The sequence below is a fragment of the Panthera pardus genome, unplaced genomic scaffold (assembly GCF_024362965.1).
Source record: "Panthera pardus isolate Hobbes unplaced genomic scaffold, ASM2436296v1 HiC_scaffold_7, whole genome shotgun sequence".
NCBI classification, from domain to species: Eukaryota; Metazoa; Chordata; class Mammalia; order Carnivora; family Felidae; genus Panthera; species Panthera pardus.
Genome location: NW_026527002.1, coordinates 41,130,498 through 41,139,546, shown reverse-complemented (window position 1 = coordinate 41,139,546; position 9,049 = coordinate 41,130,498). Strand labels below are relative to the sequence as shown.

At 43.9% G+C, this 9,049-nt stretch overlaps 1 long non-coding RNA gene across 1 annotated transcript; it reads left to right on the top strand.

Annotated features, from left to right (window-relative positions):
- The first annotated feature begins 1,481 nt into the window (after positions 1-1,481).
- On the top strand, positions 1,482-8,028 carry LOC109269518 (uncharacterized). Its single transcript, XR_008420053.1, has 2 exons — positions 1,482-1,760; positions 7,221-8,028. It is a non-coding gene; the product is annotated as an uncharacterized LOC109269518 (long non-coding RNA).
- The last annotated feature ends 1,021 nt before the right edge of the window (positions 8,029-9,049 follow it).

The following is a 9,049-nucleotide window of genomic DNA, read 5'->3' as shown; positions in this document are numbered from 1 at the left end:
ATGCTGGAGGTGGAGCCCAGCATTCTGTGCTGTAATGAGCCTCTGAATGATTCCGATTCAGCTGAAGTTGGAGAACCCTAGTCCTATATTATGGCCAGTTGTATGGTAAGGAAACAGTCCTAGACTGGAATTGAAATCGCCCTTTTTTTCTTGTTAATGTTTATTTATTTTAGAGAGAGAGCAAGCGAGCAGGGGAGGGGCGAAGACAGAGGGACAGAGGATCCAAAGACGCAGGCTCCATGCTGACAGCAGAGAGCTTGATTTGGAGCTCAAACTCACAAACTGTCAGATCATGACCTGAGCCGAAGTCAGACACTTAACGACTGAGCCACCCAGGTGCCTCACCCATTTTTTAAATATAATTTTTGCTACAGGCCAGCCAGGAGACCACAGTTTTCTGATCTATAAAATGGGAATAATAAAGGTTGTCCCAACTTTATTCACTGAATTGTTGTGAAGACCAATTTAAATATTGCAGATGAGGGGCACCTGGGTGGTTCTGTCAGTTAAACATCTGATTCTTGATTTCGACTCAGGTCATGATCTCATGGTCTGTGAGCTGGAGCCCGGCATCAGGCTCTGCACTGATGGTACAGAACCTGTTTGAGATTCTCTCTCTCCCTCTCTCTCTGCCCCTCCCCTGCTCGTGCCCCTCCCCTCTCTCTCTCTCTCAAAATAAAAAAAATTAAAAAAATAAAAAAATTTAAAAAATAAAATAAATATTGCAGATGAAAACATACTGAAAAATTAAGTCATGGGACAATGGTACTGATTTTGGAAATTTAGAAGTTCTGAGTTCAGTTTATGTAACTGATGTATTCAGCAGAGTAGAAAAGCCTGGGAAAAGCAAAACTATCTGTACAAAGTATGAAGAGATAAAAAAAATTACGACAGTAAAGGACGAAAATAGAAATTGAAACCACAGACGTTCAAAATACACTGTTATCAAAAACAAATGTTTGCATCAGCCCCAGTTGTTGCTGCTACAGGTGGTTTCCATGAGAGGAAAGAGGACATTCGTGGTTTCAAAACAAACACTTTGGAGGATAATGAGATGGAGTATTTAAGGGAAAGGGTTGGTAAGAAGATATGAGACAAATGTAAGGGATTTGGTGTTCTACCATTTGGATTAAAAATACTGAGATGCCAGGGCGCCTGGGTGGCTCAGTCGGTTAAGCGTCCGACTTCCGCTCAGGTCATGATCTCGCGGTCCGTGAGTTCAAGCCCCGCGTCAGGCTCTGTGCTGACTGCTCAGAGCCTGGAGCCTGTTTCGGATTCTGTGTCTCCCTCTCTCTCTGACCCTCCCCCATTCATGCTCTGTCTCTCTCTGTCTCAAAAATAAATAAACGTTAAAAAAAAAATTAAAAATAAATAAATAAATAAAAAATACTGAGATGCCATTGAGCACCAAGTAGATTGTCCGTCCCTCACTGTAGGAAAACCTGCTCATTCAGTTCCATGTTTATTCATTCCACAACAGTCGCCCATGCAACCAACACTGTATTTCATCCGTGAATTGGGATGGTTCATCAGCTGCTCACCAGGCCCCAGGGAAGTCACAGAGTGACATTTGCCTTCAGATAAACTCCTTAGGTTGGGTTATTGCTGTGACTGAAATAGCAGAGCCATCCCAACAGCGGGAGATTGACCTGTCCGCTGAAGTGAAAACCACAGTGTCAAGAATGAAGTGTTGACAAAACAAAAAACATACACTGAAAGACAAGGACTTGTACACTACAAATGGGTGTATTCTGTAACAGGTGAGTTGTAGCTCAATAAAGAAGAAAAGAAAGAAAGAAAGAAGAGAGAAAGAAAAGGAAAGAAAGAAAGGAAGAAAGAAAAAAAAGAAAGAGAAAGGAAAGGAAGGAAGGAAAGAAGGAAGGAAGGAAGGAAGGAGGGAGGGAAGGTAGCAAAAGAGAATGAAGTGTTTACAGGCGGAGATCCTGTGACTGGGAGGCTATGCAGCCGCTAAGAGACACTGTGTGGTGTGTGTGTGTGTGTGTGTGTGTATGTGTTAAATCTGTCCGTACAAAATGTGAGGCCAAGGTTTATTTACTGATTGATTTGTTTAACATCTGGGCTCCAGCATGCAAGTGCTATGATAAGAGAGTTTGTAGAAGCAAAATCACAAAGCCACATGCTTCTTGGCTCTGGTGAAAGAGGGTAGCAATCTGCATACGGAAAGCTGATGATGTAACTGTCTGAAACTGGTGGTGACCTGAAGCCAAGCTTAGTCCAGATAAATAGGCCAATTCCAGGGCACAGATCAGAAATATTCAACCACTTTGGGGACTGGACTTCCTGAGGGTGTTTTCTTTCATCAATCAGTCAAATAGAGCCTCACCCGTTTCTCCTCCTTCCCCTTCTGTGAACCCCTCACAACCTCCCTCACCCCTGCAAGTGGTAATAGGTGGCCAGGACAGCTATAATTCCATATGTGAACACGTTTCCTTTGTTGTGTTACTCTCCTTCCTTCCTAGGGGATTGTTCTGGTTATTGCTGCTCCCAAGAACAGGTATTGAAATGTAGTCAGTGGGACAGTATGTTTTGGGGTTAAGATCACAAGTTAGTGACCTGGATAAGTCATTTAACCCCTTTTGATCCCATCCCTTCTCTGGTATTCAAGAACTTTCTCCTGAAATAACCCCCTCTCTCCTGCAGCCACAGTCTCAGATTCTCTATCGTGCCGTTCTCACCAGCAATACCAGCGACTGGAACTTCTCCCGTAGTAAAAATCCAAAATAAATACAAAACCTCCCTGTCTCCCCATTTGGAGAGAATGTCTTTAGTTCCACCTTAATCCTTTGTTCTGTTCTCCTTCACAACAAAATTCCTAAAAAAGAATTGCTTCGGGGCACCTGGGTGGCTCGGTTGGTTGACTGTCTGACTCTTGATTTTGGCTCAGGTCATGATCCCGAGAGTGGTGGGATCCAGCCCTGGATCAGGCTCCGTGTGAGAGTGCAGCCTGATTAAGATTCTCTCTCTCTCTCTCTCTCAGGGCAGCTGGGTGGCTCGGTCCCTTAAGTGTCCCACTCTTAATTTCGGCTCAGGTCATGAAGTGGTTCGTGAGACTGAGCCCCACGTCAGGCTCTGTGCTCACAGCACGGAGCCTACTTGGGATTCTTTCTCTCCCTCTCTCTCCCTCCCTCTCTCCGTCTCTCTCTCTCAAATAAACTTTAAAAAAAAGATTCTCTCTCCCTCTGCCTCCCTACCCTGCTCACTCTATTATATAAAAGAATTTAAAAAAAAAAAAAGAATTGCTTAGTGTACAGGCTGAATTGTGTGTGACCCCCCCCCCCAGCCCCAAAATTAATATGTGGAAGCCCTAGCCCTCAGCACCTCAGAAGGTGATTATATTTGTAGACAAGGCCTTTAAAGAGGTTTAGGTTAAACCAAGACAGTCTGATTGGGACCAATCCCAATCTGCCATATTTACCAGAAGAAACTAGGACGCAGACAACACAGAAGGAAGTCCATGCAAGGACACAGGGAGAAGGCAGCCATCTGCAAGTCACGGAAAGAGGCCTCAGGAGAAACCAATCCTTCGACACCGTGATCTTGGACTTCCAGCTTCCAGAACCGTGAGAAAATAAATGCCTGGTGTTTAAGTCACCCTTCTGCAGCACTCTGTTATGGTAGCCATAGCAAATTGATACTCTTAGCACCACTGACCACCATCTTGCTGGAGCCAGAGACCATTTGACTGTCCTTAATCATATTTGACTTCTCCACACTCAGTCCCAATTTCCTTTCTAAAGGCATTTTTGGCACTTAGATTCCAGGTTACCTCACTCTAATTTTTCTCTCACCTAATCAGCTGCTACTTCTCAGTCTTCTCCGCTAATATTCCTTATCCTTCTTTCTTCTAAATATCAGAGCCCTAGGCCCAGGCCTCAGCCCTCTTCTCTGTTTAGATCCTCTCTCTGGTCATTCCATCCAATTCTGTGGCTTTAAATATTATTTAAAAGCTGGTAAGTCACACATTTATGTTACCAGCCCCTACCTGTGCCTTTAGCTCTGCACTCAAATATGCAATTGCCCACAGGATTTCCCCCTAGATTTCCAAAGAGCATCTCAAACTCAACATGTCTGAAACTCTAATGGCCCATCACATTTAGAATGAAATCCAAACTTCTCATCCCTGCTTGCACGTTTCCTCATGACCTTTCTGACCTCATCTTCCACTGCCCTCCTCCCTCACCACCCTCCAGCCACACTGCTGGCCCTCTATGCACACACTTACTCTTCCTTCTGCCTCTACTACTAGTCACTGGATAGAGCCTCACAGAGCTTACTTACTCCTTTACATCATTCAGGGCTTGGCTCAAAATTCACCTTCTCGACCCACTGTCTCACATATCACTCTCCTAAAGGTTGTAGAACTCAGTACTCTCAGGTTACCCTTATAACATTTTAATAACCTCATACTATAGTGTCAAGCATTATATTAAATGCTTTATATGCATGATCTCATTTAATCCTCAGGACCACCTGGTAGAGACAATCTTATCTCCACTTGCAAATGAAAAACTAAGGCTAAGAGAGGTCAAATCCAAGGTCATAGAGCTTGCACTAAGGTCTGATTCCAAAACTAGTACTCTTAACCATTAGAAACAGCTGCTTCTCACTTTAAATGCTATTCTTAATTATGGAGGTATGGCCTCCAGGCTTGATTGGTTTCAGTTGCACTTGTGTTTGAGCAGGTAAAGTAACTCAGGGGTATCGGTGTGTGTTGGGGAAGGGCTTATTTTCCAAACTGTGGCTTTAAACGTTCAGATAATACAAAATGCAGGTTAAGTAGGGACAAATTCAAACATGGGTCTAGACCTCTGTGGCTTGCTTGTATAGACTTATTAAAGAAGATGAGAGCATTTTGTCCTTAACCTTGTTGGGTTTTTTTAGGCTCAAGTTCTGAGAAGCTATTAAAGCTTTTAAGCTTTAGATTTTTCCTTTAAAAAAAAATCCCATTTCCACAAGGTGATTAGAAACAAAACCCTTACAATAAAGTCCTTAGGAAAAGGTCTGTGTGCTGGTGAAAACAAATATTTATCGAACACCTAATGTCCCAGACACTTTACTGATTTCATTGTCTCTCCAAGTTGGTATTATTTTCCTGCTCTTCCAGTTGAGGACACTGAGGGACTCAGAAGGTAAGTAATGTCCCCATACGGAGCAGGAACCCCCCAGTTTCCTCCTCTTGCTTACCACATGCTCCAAAGTGGTTTTGCCTTCCCAGCATGCAATGTAATTGATTACCTGAGGCCCATTCCATGACTCCTGTTCTCCAGGCTCTGAAATTTAGTTCCATGCTATGGTAAACATGAAAAGTTACTTCCTAGGGACCTATGTGCCTTTCTGGAAGTGTTGCAGAAACCCAAAAGACTGCAAAGGAATTTAAAGTTCTCATAGGTCTGTGGGTCTGCTCAGGTAACCAACAGATACCAGATCACACCCAATTCTCAGTTGACACTGTTTCGTTCAAGAACAGTGCTATTCCTCGAGCACAAAAACTCTTCTGCCTCCAGCCTTTGCAGTGGCTCTTCTGGCTGCCTAGGCTACCCTTTCCCCTCATGTCTGCCCTCCTGTTCTGGCTGCTCAAGTGCTACCTCATCAAAGACGCCTGCCTGACCATCCTATGTCCCCACCAGCCTCTCTAACCCTTTACCCAGCTTTGTTTTTCTTTGCAGCACTCATTGCATTATATATTTACTTGCTTATTGTTTCTCTTCCACTAGGTGGAAACTTCTTCTTGATGGCTGAGAGTTTGTTTTGTTCACTACTGAGTCTCTGGTGCCTGGCATAAACTAGGTGCTCATTAAATAATTATTGGAGGCATGAATGGATTCTGTGAATACAATAGACCTGAATGAATGGGTGGATGGGGCTTAACCACTACAGGTCTATATATTTATGTGTTCCCTCTTCCTGAGCTACAAAGGGAAAGAAATGGCTACTCCTACCAAGAGGACTAAAGCAGAAGAGGCCCCAAAAGAACAGAAACCAAAAACCCTCCTGCCTCAGGTTATCAACATGCTTAGGTCTTTTGCCAAAGCCATGAACAATCTGGACATTTAAGAACGTAAATTAATCTTGCAAAATGTAGTAGATATTTAAGGTAGTTAATTCCAGCAAAAAGAATAACCCAAAAACAAGTTTCCTTAAATAGGAAGACCATGTAAGTGGTGTACAGCTTATGTAAGTACCAATCATATTATCTGCATCATCCTTTTAAGAAGAGCAGAAAGACACATTCTACTCAAGCTGTCCCCATAATAGAGCAATTCATGGCTACAGACCCCACCCGGGGCTGCCTCTGGCACATGGCAACAGTTGGGCAGTGACCCAGAAGTAGGCATGTGAGTGACGAGTTAGCTTTGGCAGCAGGAGTTGTAGAAGACCTGACCTGCACTCACACAGGTAGCCACTGCAACTGCCCTTTCACCCGGTTGGGTCTACCCCACGTAACTGGTCCCTAGGGCTTTGCGACTCCCTAGGGCTGGGATGGTGTATACAGGGACATTCTGTATCATGTATCCAGGCCATATGTATTAAGGATGTGATTAAGGATAATCATCATAAGGATGATTCCCTTTCTGCTCTGCAGCTAAGTTTTAATACAGTTTAAAATAATTGAGTACTTATTTGTGCATTCACCTAAAAACTAAGAAGCCTTTAAATTCAGGACTTTAGAGGAACTGGAGAGAGCACTGTGTGTCTGGGAGACTGTCATCGATCACTCATAATCCAGCCTATGCCACCACAGCCCCAAGGGCTCTTCTCCCCAAATACTGGCTGCTGAATGGGCTAGGCCCACCTCCCTTCTCCTTTCTGGTGCCTCAGCCAGAACACAGGCTCTTTTCATTTTGAGGATTTTGTTTCTAATCACCATGTGAACATAGGTAGGATATAGGGTTAAAAAAAAAAAAAAACGAATATGCAAGAGTTATAAGGTTCCAGGGGCTGGGAAAGCTGTTAACACCTATGTCCCTGGTATCATTTCTGACTTCTTCCTGAGATGGTAAGGGCATCCCAGTTAGATTTGTTTTCTGTTTTTTTATTTCAGAAAGTAGAGCACCAAACCTCTGGCTTCCTTCTGTTTCAGGCTTTCTGGAGACCATGAGAGACCCTTTCTTTTCTTCTCTTAGAACAGATTTCACTGGAATTCCAAGTGATTGCTCTTCTAAAATGCAATTAAACAAAAACTCTTCTGTCTTTCCCAGACACTTGACAGCATGCTGGATGGACGATACAAGCCCAACAGGCTGCATTTGCTGATGGACCGATTGTAAATTGCCTGAGCGGACTTCACTTTCAGACCCTCCTCAGTATAGACTGGGCGACTTGTTGCTTTATTGTTCTGAGCTTGCCCTGAGTAGCCACCCAGTGGGGTTCTCCATCTGTGGCTTGATAGGAAGCAACATTCTTTAGCAGCCTTGAAGCAACTGGCAGGGCAATGGCCACAGCCTGCCTTTGTAAGCAGGAGGCAGGGGCATTAACTGTATTGTTTCTGGATGTTGGCATAAATGTGGCCCTGCCCTGTGGTCCTTCACAACAAAACTTGAGGTTGAATCCCTTTTGTTAGGGTAGATAAGGGAGTGTATTGAGCTCCATGGAAAACAGACAGGAGGACTCTGACAGATGGGGAAAGGGTCACCCCCACAGCAGGGAGTCAGCCTGGACGAGGGTACTATAGCAACCTGCTGAGAATTATCCTGCCTATTAAAGGATGGTTGGATTCACTGGGTCTGCCCAGGCAGGGAACCTGGCTGGGTCTTTGTCAGCAGACAGACGAGAAGCTGGTGTGCAGCTGTGTGATTTGACAGTTTGGTTGTATTCAGACAGCTCTATGTTGTGGAGATGACATTACTCCTGGGTCTGACCGCATGCATCTATGTAAACCAGTGGCATACCCGAGGAGGGAGTCAGTGGGAGCAATCCACTCCCGGTGCAGACAGTAAGCAGAAAATTTCTGTGTGTGTGCTTGTCTGTAGAAAATTTTCAAACAATAATAAAACTAAGTAAAAGTCAGTTTGCTTTTTATTATTTTCATGCTCCAACAGTTCCAAACAATGCACAGGGATAGAATACTTCTCCCTCATAGGGGCAGACTTCTCCCACACCCCCTCTCTCACCCCCTTGGTATGCTACTGGGATAAACAAGCACTGGGTGGGGAGATTACAAATCAGTGAGAGGGTAAACAGAAAGCAAATGACCCCTGAGATAAGAAGTTTTTTTTTATCCCCCAAATTCTACTTTGTGGAGTTTAGAGAAGGTTGATCTGTCTGCCAGGGGCCTTCCTATTGTTTAGCTTTGCGTTTTGGTTATCTATTGCTGCTTGTAAAACCATGCCAACATTTAGTGCCTTAAAACAACAGTCATTTATTTGTTTGTGATTCTGCAGTTTGACAGGGCTCAGTGAGGATGGCTCATCGTTGTTCCCTGTGGCGTCTGCTGGAGTTGGAACTTCCTAGAGGGCTTTTTCACCCCTATGTCTGGTATCTCAGGTACCATGAGCTAAATAATCTAGGGGCTGGCCAGGCATGTCTCTCTTTCCATGTGGCCTCTCTACATAACTATATGCTTGGGTTTCCTTGCAGCATGGTGTTCTCTTCTTATGCGGTAGCAGGCTTTCCCCAGAATGCAAAGCAGAGGTTGTCAGGTTTGCTTAGTGTCTGGTCTTAGACATGCTAGAAACATTATGTCTGCCACATTCTATTGGTCAAGGCAGTCACAGGTCCAGCCCAGATTCAAGGGGAAGAAAAACAGTCTCCACTTCATGATGCAAGAAATATTATTGTGACCCTCTTTGGAAGCATCATCTACCTCACATTGTTTTCTCCATCATAACAAAGTATTGTATGCTTTCACATTTTGCCTTTAACAGTGATAAACCTTATCAGATTGGAAAAGGTAGGTCTCAAATTACGAATTAGACCTTTAGAATTATCGTGCCTTTATTCTGAATGGGAAGATGGTCTCTTCATGGATTCCTAAGAAGGAGCAAGAGTTTATGGAGCTCCAAAGATAGCAATGATATTAGAAAATATT